Below are 25,007 nucleotides of genomic sequence, written 5' to 3'. Positions count from 1 at the left end.
TGCATTCTACACTAAATCATATGGCAAGTAAAATAACATGGTTTACATATAGTAGTTTTCTGCAAAATTCAACTCTGCACTTTATTGAGCTAAATGCATTATTTTCTATTCTATGCATTTTGAGATATGGATGTGTACGTAACTACTCAGGATCAGCTGGAACTGTGTAGATATTGCATGTCTTCTACTCAGAGCAACGGAATAGTGAATGGCAAGCTGAATTCAGGAACCTACCTCACAACATTTAGAGTGGAACAGCCAATATCTTTGTTTAGTTCTGTAAACGCAACTGTTCCATTGCGTACAAAAGGTGAGTTACTTAAAGCAACTCCTAGAAAATTCGTAGCACACTGATAAAATTGGTTGCATACTACTCTAAAGCATATGTTAAGTAAAATAATAAGGTTAACATCAAGTTAGCACATAGTAGTATTCAGCAAAATTCAAATCTATACTCGATTGAGCTGAATGCATTACTTTGTATTTTGGTTAAGGATGTGTACATAACTACTAAGGATCAGCTGGAACTGTGTAGATATTGCATGTATACTACAGAGCAATTGAATACTCAAATGCAAGCTGAATTCAGGAACCTACCTCACAACATTTAGAGTGGAACAGCCAATATCTTTGTTTAGTTCTGTAAACGCTAATGTTCCATTGCGTACAAAAAGTGAGTTACTGAAAGCAACTCCTGGAAAATTTGTAGCACACTGATAAAATTGGTTGCATACTACTGTAAATCATATGGTAAGTAAAATAATGTTTACATCAAGTTAGATAGTAGTTTTCATCAAATTTCAGCTGAATGCATTACTTTCTATTCTATGTATTTTTAGTTAAGGATATGCACATAAGTAAGGGTGAGCTGGAACTGTATAGATATTGCATGCAGACTTTCAGAGACATGGAATACTCAAATGCAAGCTGAATTCAGGAACCTCCCTCATAATATTTGGAGTGGAACAGCCAATATCTTTGTTTAGTTCTGTAAAGGCAAATGTTCCATTGTGTACAAAAGGTAATGAAACTGAAAGTCACCTCTCGATCATTGGTAGCACATCATAAAATTGGTTGCATGCTACTCGAATCCTCTGGTAAGTAAAATAATAAGGTTTACATCAAGTTAGCACATACTAGTTTTCAGCAAAATTCAAATCTACACTCGATTGAGCTGAATGCATCACTTTCTGTACTATGCATTTTGAGATATGGATGTGTACATAACTACTCAGGCTCAGCTGGAATTGTATCGATATTGCATGTATACTACAGAGCAATAGAATACTCAAATGCAAGCTGAATTCAGGAACCTACCTCACAACATTTAGAGTGGAACAGCCAATATCTTTGTTTAGTTCTGTAAACGCTAATGTTCCATTGCGTACAAAAGGTGAGTTACTGAAAGCAACTCCTGGAAAATTTGTAGCACACTGATAAAATTGGTTGCATACTACACTAAATCATATGGTAAGTAAAATAATGTTTACATCAAGTTAGCACATAGTAGTTTTCAGCAAAATTCAAATCTACACTCGATTGAGCTGAATGCATCACTTTCTGTACTATGCATTTTGAGATATGGATGTGTACATAACAACTCAGGGTGAGATGGAACTGTATAGATATTGCATGTCTTCTACTCGGAGCAATGGAATACTCAAATGCAAGCTGAATTTAGGAACCTACCTCACAACATCTCGAGTGGAACAGCCAATATCTTTGTTTAGTTCTGTAAACGCAACTGTTCCATTGCGTACAAAAGGTGAGTTACTGAAAGCAACTCCTGGAAAATTTATAGCACACTGATAAAATTGGTTGCATTCTACACTAAATCATATGGCAAGTAAAATAACATGGTTTACATATAGTAGTTTTCTGCAAAATTCAACTCTGCACTCTATTGAGCTAAATGCATTATTTTCTATTCTATGCATTTTGAGATATGGATGTGTACATAACTGCTCAGGATCAGCTGGAATTGTATAGATATTGCATGTCTTCAACTCGGAGCAAAGGAATAGTGAAAGGCAAGCTGAATTCAGGAACCTACCTGATAACATTCAGAGTGGAACAGCCAATATCTTTGTTTAGTTCTGTAAACGCAACTGTTCCATTGCGTACAAAAGGTGAGTTACTTAAAGCAACTCCTAGAAAATTGGTAGCACACTGATAAAATTGGTTGCATACTACTCTAAAGCATATGGTAAGTAAAATAATAAACTTTACATCAAGTTAGCACATAGTAGTTTTCAGCAAAATTCAAATCTACACTCGTTGAGCTGAATGCATCACTTTCAGTACTATGCATTTTGAGATATGGATGTGTACATAACTACTCAGGATCAGCTGGAATTGTATAGATATTGCATGTCTTCTACTCAGAGCAATGGAATAGTGAAAGGCAAGCTCAATTCAGGAACCTCCCTCATAATATTTAGAGTGGAACAGCCAATATCTTTGTTTCTGTAAACGCTAATGTTCCATTGTGTACAAAATTCAACTGTTCACTCTATTGAGCTGAATGCATTACTTTGTATTTTGGTTAAGGATGTGTACATAACTACTCAGGATCAGCTGGAACTGTGTAGATATTGCATGTCTTCTACTCAGAGCAACGGAATAGTGAATGGCAAGCTGAATTCAGGAACCTACCTCACAACATTTAGAGTGGAACAGCCAATATCTTTGTTTAGTTCTGTAAACGCAACTGTTCCATTGCGTACAAAAGGTGAGTTACTTAAAGCAACTCCTAGAAAATTGGTAGCACACTGATAAAATTGGTTGCATACTACTCTAAAGCATATGTTAAGTAAAATAATAAGGTTAACATCAAGTTAGCACATAGTAGTATTCAGCAAAATTCAAATCTATACTCGATTGAGCTGAATGCATTACTTTGTATTTTGGTTAAGGATGTGTACATAACTACTAAGGATCAGCTGGAACTGTGTAGATATTGCATGTATACTACAGAGCAATTGAATACTCAAATGCAAGCTGAATTCAGGAACCTACCTCACAACATTTAGAGTGGAACAGCCAATATCTTTGTTTAGTTCTGTAAACGCTAATGTTCCATTGCGTACAAAAAGTGAGTTACTGAAAGCAACTCCTGGAAAATTTGTAGCACACTGATAAAATTGGTTGCATACTACTGTAAATCATATGGTAAGTAAAATAATGTTTACATCAAGTTAGATAGTAGTTTTCATCAAATTTCAGCTGAATGCATTACTTTCTATTCTATGTATTTTTAGTTAAGGATATGCACATAAGTAAGGGTGAGCTGGAACTGTATAGATATTGCATGCACACTTTCAGAGACATGGAATACTCAAATGCAAGCTGAATTCAGGAACCTCCCTCATAATATTTGGAGTGGAACAGCCAATATCTTTGTTTAGTTCTGTAAAGGCAAATGTTCCATTGTGTACAAAAGGTAATGAAACTGAAAGTCACCTCTCGATCATTGGTAGCACATCATAAAATTGGTTGCATGCTACTCGAATCCTCTGGTAAGTAAAATAATAAGGTTTACATCAAGTTAGCACATACTAGTTTTCAGCAAAATTCAAATCTACACTCGATTGAGCTGAATGCATCACTTTCTGTACTATGCATTTTGAGATATGGATGTGTACATAACTACTCAGGGTGAGATGGAACTGTATAGATATTGCATGTCTTCTAATCGGAGCAATGGAATACTCAAATGCAAGCTGAATTTAGGAACCTACCTCACAACATCTCGAGTGGAACAGCCAATATCTTTGTTTAGTTCTGTAAACGCAACTGTTCCATTGCGTACAAAAGGTGAGTTACTGAAAGCAACTCCTGGAAAATTTATAGCACACTGATAAAATTGGTTGCATTCTACACTAAATCATATGGCAAGTAAAATAACATGGTTTACATATAGTAGTTTTCTGCAAAATTCAACTCTGCACTCTATTGAGCTAAATGCATTATTTTCTATTCTATGCATTTTGAGATATGGATGTGTACATAACTACTCAGGATCAGCTGGAATTGTATAGATATTGCATGTCTTCAACTCGGAGCAATGGAATAGTGAAAGGCAAGCTGAATTCAGGAACCTACCTGATAACATTCAGAGTGGAACAGCCAATATCTTTGTTTAGTTCTGTAAACGCCAATGTTCCATTGTGTACAAAAGGTGAGTTACTGAAAGCAACTCCTGGAAAATTTGTAGCACACTGATAAAATTGGTTGCATACTACTCTAAATCATATGGTAAGTAAAATAATAAGGTTTTCATCAAATTAGCACATAGTAGTTTTCAGCAAAATTCAAATCTACTATTGAGCTGAATGCATTACTTTCTATTCTATGCATTTTGAGATATGGATGTGTACATAACTACTCAGGGTGAGATGGAACTGTATAGATATTGCGTGTATACTACAGAGCAATAGAATACTCAAATGCAAGCTGAATTCAGGAACCTCCCTCATAATATTTAGAGTGGAACAGCCAATATCTTTGTTTCTGTGAACGCTAATGTTCCATTGTGTACAAAATTCAACTGTTCACTCTATTGAGCTGAATGCATTACTTTGTCTTCTATGCATTTTGGTTAAGGATGTGTACATAACTACTCAGGATCAGCTGGAACTGTGTAGATATTGCATGTCTTCTACTCAGAGCAATGGAATAGTGAAAGGCAAGCTGAATTCAGGAACCTACCTCACAACATCTCTGGAACAGACAATATCTTTGTTTAGTTCTGTAAACGCAACTGTTCCATTGCGTACAAAAGGTGAGTTACTTAAAGCAACTCCTAGAAAATTGGTAGCACACTGATAAAATTGGTTGCATACTACTCTAAATCATATGGAAAGTAAAATAATAAACTTTACATCAAGTTAGCACATAGTAGTTTTCAGCAAAATTCCAATCTATACTCGTTTGAGCTGAATGCATTACTTTGTATTTTGGTTAAGGATGTGTACATAACTACTCAGGATCAGCTGGAACTGTGTAGATATTGCATGTATACTACAGAGCAATAGAATACTCAAATGCAAGCTGAATTCAGGAACCTACCTCACAACATTTAGAGTGGAACAGCCAATATCTTTGTTTAGTTCTGTAAACGCTAATGTTCCATTGCGTACAAAAGGTGAGTTACAGAAAGCAACTCCTGGAAAATTTGTAGCACACTGATAAAATTGGTTGCATTCTACACTAAATCTTATGGCAAGTAAAATAACATGGTTTACATATAGTAGTTTTCAGCAAAATTCAATTGTACACACTATTGAGATGAATGCATTACTTTGTATTCTATGCATTTTGGTTAAGGATGAGTACATAACTACACAGGATCAGCTGGAATTGTATAGATATTGCATGTCTTCTACTCAGAGCAATGGAATAGTGAAAGGCAAGCTGAATTCAGGAACCTCCCTCATAATATTTAGAGTGGAACAGCCAATATCTTTGTTTCTGTAAACGCTAATGTTCCATTGTGTACAAAATTCAACTGTTCACTCTATTGAGCTGAATGCATTACTTTGTATTTTGGTTAAGGATGTGTACATAACTACTCAGGATCAGCTGGAACTGTGTAGATATTGCATGTCTTCTACTCAGAGCAACGGAATAGTGAATGGCAAGCTGAATTCAGGAACCTACCTCACAACATCTCTGGAACAGCCAATATCTTTGTTTAGTTCTGTAAACGCAACTGTTCCATTGCGTACAAAAGGTGAGTTACTTAAAGCAACTCCTAGAAAATTGGTAGCACACTGATAAAATTGGTTGCATACTACTCTAAAGCATATGTTAAGTAAAATAATAAGGTTAACATCAAGTTAGCACATAGTAGTATTCAGCAAAATTCAAATCTATACTCGATTGAGCTGAATGCATTACTTTGTATTTTGGTTAAGGATGTGTACATAACTACTCAGGATCAGCTGGAACTGTGTAGATATTGCATGTATACTACAGAGCAATTGAATACTCAAATGCAAGCTGAATTCAGGAACCTACTTCACAACATTTAGAGTGGAACAGCCAATATCTTTGTTTAGCTCTGTAAACGCTAATGTTCCATTGCGTACAAAAGGTGAGTTACTGAAAGCAACTCCTGGAAAATTTGTAAGACACTGATAAAATTGGTTGCATTCTACACTAAATCATATGGCAAGTAGAATAACATGGTTTACATATAGTAGTTTTCAGCAAAATTCAACTCTACACTCTATTGAGCTAAATGCATTATTTTCTATTCTATGCATTTTGAGATATGGCTTTGTACATAACTGCTCAGGATCAGCTGGAATTGTATAGATATTGCATGTCTTCTACTCAGAGCAATGGAATAGTGAAAGGCAAGCTGAATTCAGGAACCTACCTGATAACATTCAGAGTGGAACAGCCAATATTAGTTCTGTAAACTAATATTCCATTGCGTACAAAATTCGAGTTTCTGAAAGCAACTCCTGGAAAATTTGTAGCACACTGATAAAATTGGTTGCATACTACTCTAAATCATATGGTAAGTAAAATAATAAACTTTACATCAAGTTAGCACATAGTAGTTTTCAGCAAAATTCAAATCTACACTCGTTGAGCTGAATGCATCACTTTCAGTACTATGCATTTTGAGATATGGATGTGTACATAACTACTCAGGATCAGCTGGAATTGTATAGATATTGCATGTCTTCTACTCAGAGCAATGGAATAGTGAACGGCAAGCTCAATTCAGGAACCTCCCTCATAATATTTAGAGTGGAACAGCCAATATCTTTGTTTCTGTAAACGCTAATGTTCCATTGTGTACAAAATTCAACTGTTCACTCTATTGAGCTGAATGCATTACTTTGTATTTTGGTTAAGGATGTGTACATAACTACTCAGGATCAGCTGGAACTGTGTAGATATTGCATGTCTTCTACTCAGAGCAACGGAATAGTGAATGGCAAGCTGAATTCAGGAACCTACCTCACAACATCTCTGGAACAGCCAATATCTTTGTTTAGTTCTGTAAACGCAACTGTTCCATTGCGTACAAAAGGTGAGTTACTTAAAGCAACTCCTAGAAAATTGGTAGCACACTGATAAAATTGGTTGCATACTACTCTAAAGCATATGTTAAGTAAAATAATAAGGTTAACATCAAGTTAGCACATAGTAGTATTCAGCAAAATTCAAATCTATACTCGATTGAGCTGAATGCATTACTTTGTATTTTGGTTAAGGATGTGTACATAACTACTCAGGATCAGCTGGAACTGTGTAGATATTGCATGTATACTACAGAGCAATTGAATACTCAAATGCAAGCTGAATTCAGGAACCTACTTCACAACATTTAGAGTGGAACAGCCAATATCTTTGTTTAGCTCTGTAAACGCTAATGTTCCATTGCGTACAAAAGGTGAGTTACTGAAAGCAACTCCTGGAAAATTTGTAGCACACTGATAAAATTGGTTGCATTCTACACTAAATCATATGGCAAGTAAAATAACATGGTTTACATATAGTAGTTTTCAGCAAAATTCAACTCTACACTCTATTGAGCTAAATGCATTATTTTCTATTCTATGCATTTTGAGATATGGCTTTGTACATAACTGCTCAGGATCAGCTGGAATTGTATAGATATTGCATGTCTTCTACTCAGAGCAATGGAATAGTGAAAGGCAAGCTGAATTCAGGAACCTACCTGATAACATTCAGAGTGGAACAGCCAATATTAGTTCTGTAAACTAATATTCCATTGCGTACAAAATTCGAGTTTCTGAAAGCAACTCCTGGAAAATTTGTAGCACACTGATAAAATTGGTTGCATACTACTCTAAATCATATGGTAAGTAAAATAATAAACTTTACATCAAGTTAGCACATAGTAGTTTTCAGCAAAATTCAAATCTACACTCGTTGAGCTGAATGCATCACTTTCAGTACTATGCATTTTGAGATATGGATGTGTACATAACTACTCAGGATCAGCTGGAATTGTATAGATATTGCATGTCTTCTACTCAGAGCAATGGAATAGTGAAAGGCAAGCTCAATTCAGGAACCTCCCTCATAATATTTAGAGTGGAACAGCCAATATCTTTGTTTCTGTAAACGCTAATGTTCCATTGTGTACAAAATTCAACTGTTCACTCTATTGAGCTGAATGCATTACTTTGTATTTTGGTTAAGGATGTGTACATAACTACTCAGGATCAGCTGGAACTGTGTAGATATTGCATGTCTTCTACTCAGAGCAACGGAATAGTGAATGGCAAGCTGAATTCAGGAACCTACCTCACAACATCTCTGGAACAGCCAATATCTTTGTTTAGTTCTGTAAACGCAACTGTTCCATTGCGTACAAAAGGTGAGTTACTTAAAGCAACTCCTAGAAAATTGGTAGCACACTGATAAAATTGGTTGCATACTACTCTAAAGCATATGTTAAGTAAAATAATAAGGTTAACATCAAGTTAGCACATAGTAGTATTCAGCAAAATTCAAATCTATACTCGATTGAGCTGAATGCATTACTTTGTATTTTGGTTAAGGATGTGTACATAACTACTCAGGATCAGCTGGAACTGTGTAGATATTGCATGTATACTACAGAGCAATTGAATACTCAAATGCAAGCTGAATTCAGGAACCTACCTCACAACATTTAGAGTGGAACAGCCAATATCTTTGTTTAGCTCTGTAAACGCTAATGTTCCATTGCGTACAAAAGGTGAGTTACTGAAAGCAACTCCTGGAAAATTTGTAGCACACTGATAAAATTGGTTGCATTCTACACTAAATCATATGGCAAGTAAAATAACATGGTTTACATATAGTAGTTTTCAGCAAAATTCAACTCTACACTCTATTGAGCTAAATGCATTATTTTCTATTCTATGCATTTTGAGATATGGATTTGTACATAACTGCTCAGGATCAGCTGGAATTGTATAGATATTGCATGTCTTCTACTCAGAGCAATGGAATAGTGAAAGGCAAGCTGAATTCAGGAACCTACCTGATAACATTCAGAGTGGAACAGCCAATATTAGTTCTGTAAACTAATATTCCATTGCGTACAAAATTCGAGTTTCTGAAAGCAACTCCTGGAAAATTTGTAGCACACTGATAAAATTGGTTGCATACTACTCTAAATCATATGGTAAGTAAAATAATAAACTTTACATCAAGTTAGCACATAGTAGTTTTCAGCAAAATTCAAATCTACACTCGTTGAGCTGAATGCATCACTTTCAGTACTATGCATTTTGAGATATGGATGTGTACATAACTACTCAGGCTCAGCTGGAATTGTATCGATATTGCATGTATACTACAGAGCAATAGAATACTCAAATGCAAGCTGAATTCAGGAACCTACCTCACAACATTTAGAGTGGAACAGCCAATATCTTTGTTTAGTTCTGTAAACGCTAATGTTCCATTGCGTACAAAAGGTGAGTTACTGAAAGCAACTCCTGGAAAATTTGTAGCACACTGATAAAATTGGTTGCATTCTACACTAAATCATATGGCAAGTAAAATAACATGGTTTACATATAGTAGTTTTCTGCAAAATTCAACTCTGCACTCTATTGAGCTAAATGCATTATTTTCTATTCTATGCATTTTGAGATATGGATGTGTACATAACTACTCAGGATCAGCTGGAACTGTGTAGATATTGCATGTCTTCTACTCAGAGCAACGGAATAGTGAATGGCAAGCTGAATTCAGGAACCTACCTCACAACATTTAGAGTGGAACAGCCAATATCTTTGTTTAGTTCTGTAAACGCAACTGTTCCATTGCGTACAAAAGGTGAGTTACTTAAAGCAACTCCTAGAAAATTGGTAGCACACTGATAAAATTGGTTGCATACTACTCTAAAGCATATGTTAAGTAAAATAATAAGGTTAACATCAAGTTAGCACATAGTAGTATTCAGCAAAATTCAAATCTATACTCGATTGAGCTGAATGCATTACTTTGTATTTTGGTTAAGGATGTGTACATAACTACTAAGGATCAGCTGGAACTGTGTAGATATTGCATGTATACTACAGAGCAATTGAATACTCAAATGCAAGCTGAATTCAGGAACCTACCTCACAACATTTAGAGTGGAACAGCCAATATCTTTGTTTAGTTCTGTAAACGCTAATGTTCCATTGCGTACAAAAATTTAGTTACTGAAAGCAACTCCTGGAAAATTTGTAGCACACTGATAAAATTGGTTGCATACTACTGTAAATCATATGGTAAGTAAAATAATGTTTACATCAAGTTAGATAGTAGTTTTCATCAAATTTCAGCTGAATGCATTACTTTCTATTCTATGTATTTTTAGTTAAGGATATGCACATAAGTAAGGGTGAGCTGGAACTGTATAGATATTGCATGCAGACTTTCAGAGACATGGAATACTCAAATGCAAGCTGAATTCAGGAACCTCCCTCATAATATTTGGAGTGGAACAGCCAATATCTTTGTTTAGTTCTGTAAAGGCAAATGTTCCATTGTGTACAAAAGGTAATGAAACTGAAAGTCACCTCTCGATCATTGGTAGCACATCATAAAATTGGTTGCATGCTACTCGAATCCTCTGGTAAGTAAAATAATAAGGTTTACATCAAGTTAGCACATACTAGTTTTCAGCAAAATTCAAATCTACACTCGATTGAGCTGAATGCATCACTTTCTGTACTATGCATTTTGATATATGGATGTGTACATAACTACTCAGGCTCAGCTGGAATTGTATCGATATTGCATGTATACTACAGAGCAATAGAATACTCAAATGCAAGCTGAATTCAGGAACCTACCTCACAACATTTAGAGTGGAACAGCCAATATCTTTGTTTAGTTCTGTAAACGCTAATGTTCCATTGCGTACAAAAGGTGAGTTACTGAAAGCAACTCCTGGAAAATTTGTAGCACACTGATAAAATTGGTTGCATACTACACTAAATCATATGGTAAGTAAAATAATGTTTACATCAAGTTAGCACATAGTAGTTTTCAGCAAAATTCAAATCTACACTCGATTGAGCTGAATGCATCACTTTCTGTACTATGCATTTTGAGATATGGATGTGTACATAACTACTCAGGGTGAGATGGAACTGTATAGATATTGCATGTCTTCTACTCGGAGCAATGGAATACTCAAATGCAAGCTGAATTTAGGAACCTACCTCACAACATCTCGAGTGGAACAGCCAATATCTTTAGTTCTGTAAACGCAACTGTTCCATTGCGTACAAAAGGTGAGTTACTGAAAGGAACTCCTGGAAAATTTATAGCACACTGATAAAATTGGTTGCATTCTACACTAAATCATATGGCAAGTAAAATAACATGGTTTACATATAGTAGTTTTCTGCAAAATTCAACTCTGCACTCTATTGAGCTAAATGCATTATTTTCTATTCTATGCATTTTGAGATATGGATGTGTACATAACTGCTCAGGATCAGCTGGAATTGTATAGATATTGCATGTCTTCAACTCGGAGCAAAGGAATAGTGAAAGGCAAGCTGAATTCAGGAACCTACCTGATAACATTCAGAGTGGAACAGCCAATATCTTTGTTTAGTTCTGTAAACGCCAATGTTCCATTGTGTACAAAAGGTAATGAAACTGAAAGTCACCTCTCGATCATTGGTAGCACATCATAAAATTGGTTGCATGCTACTCGAATCCTCTGGTAAGTAAAATAATAAGGTTTACATCAAGTTAGCACATACTAGTTTTCAGCAAAATTCAAATCTACACTCGATTGAGCTGAATGCATCACTTTCTGTACTATGCATTTTGATATATGGATGTGTACATAACTACTCAGGCTCAGCTGGAATTGTATCGATATTGCATGTATACTACAGAGCAATAGAATACTCAAATGCAAGCTGAATTCAGGAACCTACCTCACAACATTTAGAGTGGAACAGCCAATATCTTTGTTTAGTTCTGTAAACGCTAATGTTCCATTGCGTACAAAAGGTGAGTTACTGAAAGCAACTCCTGGAAAATTTGTAGCACACTGATAAAATTGGTTGCATACTACACTAAATCATATGGTAAGTAAAATAATGTTTACATCAAGTTAGCACATAGTAGTTTTCAGCAAAATTCAAATCTACACTCGATTGAGCTGAATGCATCACTTTCTGTACTATGCATTTTGAGATATGGATGTGTACATAACTACTCAGGGTGAGATGGAACTGTATAGATATTGCATGTCTTCTACTCGGAGCAATGGAATACTCAAATGCAAGCTGAATTTAGGAACCTACCTCACAACATCTCGAGTGGAACAGCCAATATCTTTGTTTAGTTCTGTAAACGCAACTGTTCCATTGCGTACAAAAGGTGAGTTACTGAAAGCAACTCCTGGAAAATTTATAGCACACTGATAAAATTGGTTGCATTCTACACTAAATCATATGGCAAGTAAAATAACATGGTTTACATATAGTAGTTTTCTGCAAAATTCAACTCTGCACTCTATTGAGCTAAATGCATTATTTTCTATTCTATGCATTTTGAGATATGGATGTGTACATAACTGCTCAGGATCAGCTGGAATTGTATAGATATTGCATGTCTTCAACTCGGAGCAAAGGAATAGTGAAAGGCAAGCTGAATTCAGGAACCTACCTGATAACATTCAGAGTGGAACAGCCAATATCTTTGTTTAGTTCTGTAAACGCCAATGTTCCATTGTGTACAAAAGGTGAGTTACTGAAAGCAACTCCTGGAAAATTTGTAGCACACTGATAAAATTGGTTGCATTCTACAGTAAATTATATGGCAAGTAAAATAACATGGTTTACATATAGTAGTTTTCTGCAAAATTCAACTCTGCACTCTATTGAGCTAAATGCATTATTTTCTATTCTATGCATTTTGAGATATGGATGTGTACATAACTACTCAGGATCAGCTGGAACTGTGTAGATATTGCATGTCTTCTACTCAGAGCAACGGAATAGTGAATGGCAAGCTGAATTCAGGAACCTATCTCACAACATCTCGAGTGGAACAGCCAATATCTTTGTTTAGTTCTGTAAACGCAACTGTTCCATTGCGTACAAAAGGTGAGTTACTTAAAGCAACTCCTAGAAAATTGGGAGCACACTGATAAAATTGGTTGCATACTACTCTAAAGCATATGTTAAGTAAAATAATAAGGTTAACATCAAGTTAGCACATAGTAGTATTCAGCAAAATTCAAATCTATACTCGATTGAGCTGAATGCATTACTTTGTATTTTGGTTAAGGATGTGTACATAACTACTAAGGATCAGCTGGAACTGTGTAGATATTGCATGTATACTACAGAGCAATTGAATACTCAAATGCAAGCTGAATTCAGGAACCTACCTCACAACATTTAGAGTGGAACAGCCAATATCTTTGTTTAGTTCTGTAAACGCTAATGTTCCATTGCGTACAAAAAGTGAGTTACTGAAAGCAACTCCTGGAAAATTTGTAGCACACTGATAAAATTGGTTGCATACTACTGTAAATCATATGGTAAGTAAAATAATGTTTACATCAAGTTAGATAGTAGTTTTCATCAAATTTCAGCTGAATGCATTACTTTCTATTCTATGTATTTTTAGTTAAGGATATGCACATAAGTAAGGGTGAGCTGGAACTGTATAGATATTGCATGCAGACTTTCAGAGACATGGAATACTCAAATGCAAGCTGAATTCAGGAACCTCCCTCATAATATTTGGAGTGGAACAGCCAATATCTTTGTTTAGTTCTGTAAAGGCAAATGTTCCATTGTGTACAAAAGGTAATGAAACTGAAAGTCACCTCTCGATCATTGGTAGCACATCATAAAATTGGTTGCATGCTACTCGAATCCTCTGGTAAGTAAAATAATAAGGTTTACATCAAGTTAGCACATACTAGTTTTCAGCAAAATTCAAATCTACACTCGATTGAGCTGAATGCATCACTTTCTGTACTATGCATTTTGATATATGGATGTGTACATAACTACTCAGGCTCAGCTGGAATTGTATCGATATTGCATGTATACTACAGAGCAATAGAATACTCAAATGCAAGCTGAATTCAGGAACCTACCTCACAACATTTAGAGTGGAACAGCCAATATCTTTGTTTAGCTCTGTAAACGCTAATGTTCCATTGCGTACAAAAGGTGAGTTACTGAAAGCAACTCCTGGAAAATTTGTAGCACACTGATAAAATTGGTTGCATTCTACACTAAATCATATGGCAAGTAAAATAACATGGTTTACATATAGTAGTTTTCAGCAAAATTCAACTCTACACTCTATTGAGCTAAATGCATTATTTTCTATTCTATGCATTTTGAGATATGGATTTGTACATAACTGCTCAGGATCAGCTGGAATTGTATAGATATTGCATGTCTTCTACTCAGAGCAATGGAATAGTGAAAGGCAAGCTGAATTCAGGAACCTACCTGATAACATTCAGAGTGGAACAGCCAATATTAGTTCTGTAAACTAATATTCCATTGCGTACAAAATTCGAGTTTCTGAAAGCAACTCCTGGAAAATTTGTAGCACACTGATAAAATTGGTTGCATACTACTCTAAATCATATGGTAAGTAAAATAATAAACTTTACATCAAGTTAGCACATAGTAGTTTTCAGCAAAATTCAAATCTACACTCGTTGAGCTGAATGCATCACTTTCAGTACTATGCATTTTGAGATATGGATGTGTACATAACAACTCAGGCTCAGCTGGAATTGTATCGATATTGCCTGTATACTACAGAGCAATAGAATACTCAAATGCAAGCTGAATTCAGGAACCTACCTCACAACATTTAGAGTGGAACAGCCAATATCTTTGTTTAGTTCTGTAAACGCTAATGTTCCATTGCGTACAAAAAGTGAGTTACTGAAAGCAACTCCTGGAAAATTTGTAGCACACTGATAAAATTGGTTGCATACTACTGTAAATCATATGGTAAGTAAAATAATGTTTACATCAAGTTAGATAGTAGTTTTCATCAAATTTCAGCTGAATGCATTACTTTCTATTCTATGTATTTTTAGTTAAGGATATGCACATAAGTAAGGGTGAGCTGGAACTGTATAGATATTGCATGCAGACTTTCAGAGACATGGAATACTCAAATGCAAGCTGAATTCAGGAACCTCCCTCATAATATTTAGAGTGGAACAGCCAATATCTTTGTTTAGTTCTGTAAAGGCAAATGTTCCATTGTGTACAAAAGGTAATGAAACTGAAAGTCACCTCTCGATCATTGGTAGCACATCATAAAATTGGTTGCATGCTACTCGAATCCTCTGGTAAGTAAAATAATAAGGTTTACATCAAGTTAGCACATACTAGTTTTCAGCAAAATTCAAATCTACACTCGATTGAGCTGAATGCATCACTTTCTGTACTATGCATTTTGAGATATGGATGTGTACATAACTACTCAGGCTCAGCTGGAATTGTATCGATATTGCATGTATACTACAGAGCAATAGAATACTCAAATGCAAGCTGAATTCAGGAACCTACCTCACAACATTTAGAGTGGAACAGCCAATATCTTTGTTTAGTTCTGTAAACGCTAATGTTCCATTGCGTACAAAAGGTGAGTTACTGAAAGCAACTCCTGGAAAATTTGTAGCACACTGATAAAATTGGTTGCATACTACACTAAATCATATGGTAAGTAAAATAATGTTTACATCAAGTTAGCACATAGTAGTTTTCAGCAAAATTCAAATCTACACTCGATTGAGCTGAATGCATCACTTTCTGTACTATGCATTTTGAGATATGGATGTGTACATAACTACTCAGGGTGAGATGGAACTGTATAGATATTGCATGTCTTCTACTCGGAGCAATGGAATACTCAAATGCAAGCTGAATTTAGGAACCTACCTCACAACATCTCGAGTGGAACAGCCAATATCTTTGTTTAGTTCTGTAAACGCAACTGTTCCATTGCGTACAAAAGGTGAGTTACTGAAAGCAACTCCTGGAAAATTTATAGCACACTGATAAAATTGGTTGCATTCTACACAAAATCATATGGCAAGTAAAATAACATGGTTTACATATAGTAGTTTTCTGCAAAATTCAACTCTGCACTCTATTGAGCTAAATGCATTATTTTCTATTCTATGCATTTTGAGATATGGATGTGTACATAACTGCTCAGGATCAGCTGGAATTGTATAGATATTGCATGTCTTCAACTCGGAGCAAAGGAATAGTGAAAGGCAAGCTGAATTCAGGAACCTACCTCACAACATCTCGAGTGGAACAGCCAATATCTTTGTTTAGTTCTGTAAACGCAACTGTTCCATTGCGTACAAAAGGTGAGTTACTTAAAGCAACTCCTAGAAAATTGGTAGCACACTGATAAAATTGGTTGCATACTACTCTAAAGCATATGTTAAGTAAAATAATAAGGTTAACATCAAGTTAGCACATAGTAGTATTCAGCAAAATTCAAATCTATACTCGATTGAGCTGAATGCATTACTTTGTATTTTGGTTAAGGATGTGTACATAAGTACTCAGGATCAGCTGGAACTGTGTAGATATTGCATGTATACTACAGAGCAAGTGAATACTCAAATGCAAGCTGAATTCAGGAACCTACCTCACAACATTTAGAGTGGAACAGCCAATATCTTTGTTTAGCTCTGTAAACGCTAATGTTCCATTGCGTACAAAAGGTGAGTTACTGAAAGCAACTCCTGGAAAATTTGTAGCACACTGATAAAATTGGTTGCATTCTACACTAAATCATATGGCAAGTAAAATAACATGGTTTACATATAGTAGTTTTCAGCAAAATTCAACTCTACACTCTATTGAGCTAAATGCATTATTTTCTATTCTATGCATTTTGAGATATGGATTTGTACATAACTGCTCAGGATCAGCTGGAATTGTATAGATATTGCATGTCTTCTACTCAGAGCAATGGAATAGTGAAAGGCAAGCTGAATTCAGGAACCTACCTGATAACATTCAGAGTGGAACAGCCAATATTAGTTCTGTAAACTAATATTCCATTGCGTACAAAATTCGAGTTTCTGAAAGCAACTCCTGGAAAATTTGTAGCACACTGATAAAATTGGTTGCATACTACTCTAAATCATATGGTAAGTAAAATAATAAACTTTACATCAAGTTAGCACATAGTAGTTTTCAGCAAAATTCAAATCTACACTCGTTGAGCTGAATGCATCACTTTCAGTACTATGCATTTTGAGATATGGATGTGTACATAACTACTCAGGCTCAGCTGGAATTGTATCGATATTGCATGTATACTACAGAGCAATAGAATACTCAAATGCAAGCTGAATTCAGGAACCTACCTCACAACATTTAGAGTGGAACAGCCAATATCTTTGTTTAGTTCTGTAAACGCTAATGTTCCATTGCGTACAAAAGGTGAGTTACTGAAAGCAACTCCTGGAAAATTTGTAGCACACTGATAAAATTGGTTGCATTCTACACTAAATCATATGGCAAGTAAAATAACATGGTTTACATATAGTAGTTTTCTGCAAAATTCAACTCTGCACTCTATTGAGCTAAATGCATTATTTTCTATTCTATGCATTTTGAGATATGGATGTGTACATAACTACTCAGGATCAGCTGGAACTGTGTAGATATTGCATGTCTTCTACTCAGAGCAACGGAATAGTGAATGGCAAGCTGAATTCAGGAACCTACCTCACAACATTTAGAGTGGAACAGCCAATATCTTTGTTTAGTTCTGTAAACGCAACTGTTCCATTGCGTACAAAAGGTGAGTTACTTAAAGCAACTCCTAGAAAATTGGTAGCACACTGATAAAATTGGTTGCATACTACTCTAAAGCATATGTTAAGTAAAATAATAAGGTTAACATCAAGTTAGCACATAGTAGTATTCAGCAAAATTCAAATCTATACTCGATTGAGCTGAATGCATTACTTTGTATTTTGGTTAAGGATGTGTACATAACTACTAAGGATCAGCTGGAACTGTGTAGATATTGCATGTATACTACAGAGCAATTGAATACTCAAATGCAAGCTGAATTCAGGAACCTACCTCACAACATTTAGAGTGGAACAGCCAATATCTTTGTTTAGTTCTGTAAACGCTAATGTTCCATTGCGTACAAAAAGTGAGTTACTGAAAGCAACTCCTGGAAAATTTGTAGCACACTGATAAAATTGGTTGCATACTACTGTAAATCATATGGTAAGTAAAATAATGTTTACATCAAGTTAGATAGTAGTTTTCATCAAATTTCAGCTGAATGCATTACTTTCTATTCTATGTATTTTTAGTTAAGGATATGCACATAAGTAAGGGTGAGCTGGAACTGTATAGATATTGCATGCAGACTTTCAGAGACATGGAATACTCAAATGCAAGCTGAATTCAGGAACCTCCCTCATAATATTTGGAGTGGAACAGCCAATATCTTTGTTTAGTTCTGTAAAGGCAAATGTTCCATTGTGTACAAAAGGTAATGAAACTGAAAGTCACCTCTCGATCATTGGTAGCACATCATAAAATTGGTTGCATGCTACTCGAATCCTCTGGTAAGTAAAATAATAAGGTTTACATCAAGTTAGCACATACTAGTTTTCAGCAAAATTCAAATCTACACTCGATTGAGCTGAATGCATCACTTTCTGTACTATGCATTTTGAGATATGGATGTGTACATAACTACTCAGGCTCAGCTGGAATTGTATCGATATTGCATGTATACTACAGAGCAATAGAATACTCAAATGCAAGCTGAATTCAGGAACCTACCTCACAACATTTAGAGTGGAACAGCCAATATCTTTGTTTAGTTCTGTAAACGCTAATGTTCCATTGCGTACAAAAGGTGAGTTACTGAAAGCAACTCCTGGAAAATTTGTAGCACACTGATAAAATTGGTTGCATACTACACTAAATCATATGGTAAGTAAAATAATGTTTACATCAAGTTAGCACATAGTAGTTTTCAGCAAAATTCAAATCTACACTCGATTGAGCTGAATGCATCACTTTCTGTACTATGCATTTTGAGATATGGATGTGTACATAACTACTCAGGGTGAGATGGAACTGAATAGATATTGCATGTCTTCTACTCGGAGCAATGGAATACTCAAATGCAAGCTGAATTTAGGAACCTACCTCACAACATCTCGAGTGGAACAGCCAATATCTTTGTTTAGTTCTGTAAACGCAACTGTTCCATTGCGTACAAAAGGTGAGTTACTGAAAGCAACTCCTGGAAAATTTATAGCACACTGATAAAATTGGTTGCATTCTACACTAAATCATATGGCAAGTAAAATAACATGGTTTACATATAGTAGTTTTCTGCAAAATTCAACTCTGCACTCTATTGAGCTAAATGCATTATTTTTAATTCTATGCATTTTGAGATATGGATGTGTACATAACTGCTCAGGATCAGCTGGAATTGTATAGATATTGCATGTCTTCAACTCGGAGCAATGGAATAGTGAAAGGCAAGCTGAATTCAGGAACCTACCTGATAACATTCAGAGTGGAACAGCCAATATCTTTGTTTAGTTCTGTAAACGCAACTGTTCCATTGCGTACAAAAGGTGAGTTACTTAAAGCAACTCCTAGAAAATTGGTAGCACACTGATAAAATTGGTTGCATACTACTCTAAAGCATATGTTAAGTAAAATAATAAGGTTAACATCAAGTTAGCACATAGTAGTATTCAGCAAAATTCAAATCTATACTCGATTGAGCTGAATGCATTACTTTGTATTTTGGTTAAGGATGTGTACATAACTACTCAGGATCAGCTGGAACTGTGTAGATATTGCATGTATACTACAGAGCAATTGAATACTCAAATGCAAGCTGAATTCAGGAACCTACCTCACAACATTTAGAGTGGAACAGCCAATATCTTTGTTTAGCTCTGTAAACGCTAATGTTCCATTGCGTACAAAAGGTGAGTTACTGACATCAACTCCTGGAAAATTTGTAGCACACTGATAAAATTGGTTGCATTCTACACTAAATCATATGGCAAGTAAAATAACATGGTTTACATATAGTAGTTTTCAGCAAAATTCAACTCTACACTCTATTGAGCTAAATGCATTATTTTCTATTCTATGCATTTTGAGATATGGATTTGTACATAACTGCTCAGGATCAGCTGGAATTGTATAGATATTGCATGTCTTCTACTCAGAGCAATGGAATAGTGAAAGGCAAGCTGAATTCAGGAACCTACCTGATAACATTCAGAGTGGAACAGCCAATATTAGTTCTGTAAACTAATATTCCATTGCGTACAAAATTCGAGTTTCTGAAAGCAACTCCTGGAAAATTTGTAGCACACTGATAAAATTGGTTGCATACTACTCTAAATCATATGGTAAGTAAAATAATAAACTTTACATCAAGTTAGCACATAGTAGTTTTCAGCAAAATTCAAATCTACACTCGTTGAGCTGAATGCATCACTTTCAGTACTATGCATTTTGAGATATGGATGTGTACATAACTACTCAGGCTCAGCTGGAATTGTATCGATATTGCATGTATACTACAGAGCAATAGAATACTCAAATGCAAGCTGAATTCAGGAACCTACCTCACAACATTTAGAGTGGAACAGCCAATATCTTTGTTTAGTTCTGTAAACGCTAATGTTCCATTGCGTACAAAAGGTGAGTTACTGAAAGCAACTCCTGGAAAATTTGTAGCACACTGATAAAATTGGTTGCATTCTACACTAAATCATATGGCAAGTAAAATAACATGGTTTACATATAGTAGTTTTCTGCAAAATTCAACTCTGCACTCTATTGAGCTAAATGCATTATTTTCTATTCTATGCATTTTGAGATATGGATGTGTACATAACTACACAGGATCAGCTGGAACTGTGTAGATATTGCATGTCTTCTACTCAGAGCAACGGAATAGTGAATGGCAAGCTGAATTCAGGAACCTACCTCACAACATCTCGAGTGGAACAGCCAATATCTTTGTTTAGTTCTGTAAACGCAACTGTTCCATTGCGTACAAAAGGTGAGTTACTTAAAGCAACTCCTAGAAAATTGGTAGCACACTGATAAAATTGGTTGCATACTACTCTAAAGCATATGTTAAGTAAAATAATAAGGTTAACATCAAGTTAGCACATAGTAGTATTCAGCAAAATTCAAATCTATACTCGATTGAGCTGAATGCATTACTTTGTATTTTGGTTAAGGATGTGTACATAACTACTAAGGATCAGCTGGAACTGTGTAGATATTGCATGTATACTACAGAGCAATTGAATACTCAAATGCAAGCTGAATTCAGGAACCTACCTCACAACATTTAGAGTGGAACAGCCAATATCTTTGTTTAGTTCTGTAAACGCTAATGTTCCATTGCGTACAAAAGGTGAGTTACTGAAAGCAACTCCTGGAAAATTTGTAGCACACTGATAAAATTGGTTGCATACTACACTAAATCATATGGTAAGTAAAATAATGTTTACATCAAGTTAGCACATAGTAGTTTTCAGCAAAATTCAAATCTACACTCGATTGAGCTGAATGCATCACTTTCTGTACTATGCATTTTGAGATATGGATGTGTACATAACTACTCAGGGTGAGATGGAACTGTATAGATATTGCATGTCTTCTACTCGGAGCAATGGAATACTCAAATGCAAGCTGAATTTAGGAACCTACCTCACAACATCTAGAGTGGAACAGCCAATATCTTTAGTTCTGTAAACGCAACTGTTCCATTGCGTACAAAAGGTGAGTTACTTAAAGCAACTCCTAGAAAATTGGTAGCACACTGATAAAATTGGTTGCATACTACTCTAAAGCATATGTTAAGTAAAATAATAAGGTTAACATCAAGTTAGCACATAGTAGTATTCAGCAAAATTCAAATCTATACTCGATTGAGCTGAATGCATTACTTTGTATTTTGGTTAAGGATGTGTACATAACTACTAAGGATCAGCTGGAACTGTGTAGATATTGCATGTATACTACAGAGCAATTGAATACTCAAATGCAAGCTGAATTCAGGAACCTACCTCACAACATTTAGAGTGGAACAGCCAATATCTTTGTTTAGTTCTGTAAACGCTAATGTTCCATTGCGTACAAAAAGTGAGTTACTGAAAGCAACTCCTGGAAAATTTGTAGCACACTGATAAAATTGGTTGCATACTACTGTAAATCATATGGTAAGTAAAATAATGTTTACATCAAGTTAGATAGTAGTTTTCATCAAATTTCAGCTGAATGCATTACTTTCTATTCTATGTATTTTTAGTTAAGGATATGCACATAAGTAAGGGTGAGCTGGAACTGTATAGATATTGCATGCAGACTTTCAGAGACATGGAATACTCAAATGCAAGCTGAATTCAGGAACCTCCCTCATAATATTTGGAGTGGAACAGCCAATATCTTTGTTTAGTTCTGTAAAGGCAAATGTTCCATTGTGTACAAAAGGTAATGAAACTGAAAGTCACCTCTCGATCATTGGTAGCACATCATAAAATTGGTTGCATGCTACTCGAATCCTCTGGTAAGTAAAATAATAAGGTTTACATCAAGTTAGCACATACTAGTTTTCAGCAAAATTCAAATCTACACTCGATTGAGCTGAATGCATCACTTTCTGTACTATGCATTTTGAGATATGGATGTGTACATAACTACTCAGGCTCAGCTGGAATTGTATCGATATTGCATGTATACTACAGAGCAATAGAATACTCAAATGCAAGCTGAATTCAGGAACCTACCTCACAACATTTAGAGTGGAACAGCCAATATCTTTGTTTAGTTCTGTAAACGCTAATGTTCCATTGCGTACAAAAGGTGAGTTACTGAAAGCAACTCCTGGAAAATTTGTAGCACACTGATAAAATTGGTTGCATACTACACTAAATCATATGGTAAGTAAAATAATGTTTACATCAAGTTAGCACATAGTAGTTTTCAGCAAAATTCAAATCTACACTCGATTGAGCTGAATGCATCACTTTCTGTACTATGCATTTTGAGATATGGATGTGTACATAACTACTCAGGGTGAGATGGAACTGTATAGATATTGCATGTCTTCTACTCGGAGCAATGGAATACTCAAATGCAAGCTGAATTTAGGAACCTACCTCACAACATCTAGAGTGGAACAGCCAATATCTTTAGTTCTGTAAACGCAACTGTTCCATTGCGTACAAAAGGTGAGTTACTTAAAGCAACTCCTAGAAAATTGGTAGCGCACTGATAAAATCGGTTGCATTCTACACTAAATCATATGGCAAGTAAAATAACATGGTTTACATATAGTAGTTTTCAGCAAAATTCAAATCTACACTCGTTGAGCTGAATGCATCACTTTCAGTACTATGCATTTTGAGATATGGATGTGTACATAACTACTCAGGCTCAGCTGGAATTGTATCAATATTGCATGTATACTACAGAGCAATAGAATACTCAAATGCAAGCTGAATTCAGGAACCTACCTCACAACATTTAGAGTGGAACAGCCAATATCTTTGTTTAGTTCTGTAAACGCAACTGTTCCATTGCGTACAAAAGGTGAGTTACTTAAAGCAACTCCTAGAAAATTGGTAGCACACTGATAAAATTGGTTGCATACTACTCTAAAGCATATGTTAAGTAAAATAATAAGGTTAACATCAAGTTAGCACATAGTAGTATTCAGCAAAATTCAAATCTATACTCGATTGAGCTGAATGCATTACTTTGTATTTTGGTTAAGGATGTGTACATAACTACTAAGGATCAGCTGGAACTGTGTAGATATTGCATGTATACTACAGAGCAATTGAATACTCAAATGCAAGCTGAATTCAGGAACCTACCTCACAACATTTAGAGTGGAACAGCCAATATCTTTGTTTAGTTCTGTAAACGCTAATGTTCCATTGCGTACAAAAAGTGAGTTACTGAAAGCAACTCCTGGAAAATTTGTAGCACACTGATAAAATTGGTTGCCGACTACTGTAAATCATATGGTAAGTAAAATAATGTTTACATCAAGTTAGATAGTAGTTTTCATCAAATTTCAGCTGAATGCATTACTTTCTATTCTATGTATTTTTAGTTAAGGATATGCACATAAGTAAGGGTGAGCTGGAACTGTATAGATATTGCATGCAGACTTTCAGAGACATGGAATACTCAAATGCAAGCTGAATTCAGGAACCTCCCTCATAATATTTGGAGTGGAACAGCCAATATCTTTGTTTAGTTCTGTAAAGGCAAATGTTCCATTGTGTACAAAAGGTAATGAAACTGAAAGTCACCTCTCGATCATTGGTAGCACATCATAAAATTGGTTGCATGCTACTCGAATCCTCTGGTAAGTAAAATAATAAGGTTTACATCAAGTTAGCACATACTAGTTTTCAGCAAAATTCAAATCTACACTCGATTGAGCTGAATGCATCACTTTCTGTACTATGCATTTTGAGATATGGATGTGTACATAACTACTCAGGCTCAGCTGGAATTGTATCGATATTGCATGTATACTACAGAGCAATAGAATACTCAAATGCAAGCTGAATTCAGGAACCTACCTCACAACATTTAGAGTGGAACAGCCAATATCTTTGTTTAGTTCTGTAAACGCTAATGTTCCATTGCGTACAAAAGGTGAGTTACTGAAAGCAACTCCTGGAAAATTTGTAGCACACTGATAAAATTGGTTGCATACTACACTAAATCATATGGTAAGTAAAATAATGTTTACATCAAGTTAGCACATAGTAGTTTTCAGCAAAATTCAAATCTACACTCGATTGAGCTGAATGCATCACTTTCTGTACTATGCATTTTGAGATATGGATGTGTACATAACTACTCAGGGTGAGATGGAACTGTATAGATATTGCATGTCTTCTACTCGGAGCAATGGAATACTCAAATGCAAGC

Source organism: Hemitrygon akajei, chromosome 25, assembly GCF_048418815.1.
Source record: "Hemitrygon akajei chromosome 25, sHemAka1.3, whole genome shotgun sequence".
In the NCBI taxonomy this organism is placed as follows: Eukaryota; Metazoa; Chordata; class Chondrichthyes; order Myliobatiformes; family Dasyatidae; genus Hemitrygon; species Hemitrygon akajei.
The sequence above is the reverse complement of the archived record's forward strand: the minus strand, read 5'-3'. Positions refer to the sequence as shown.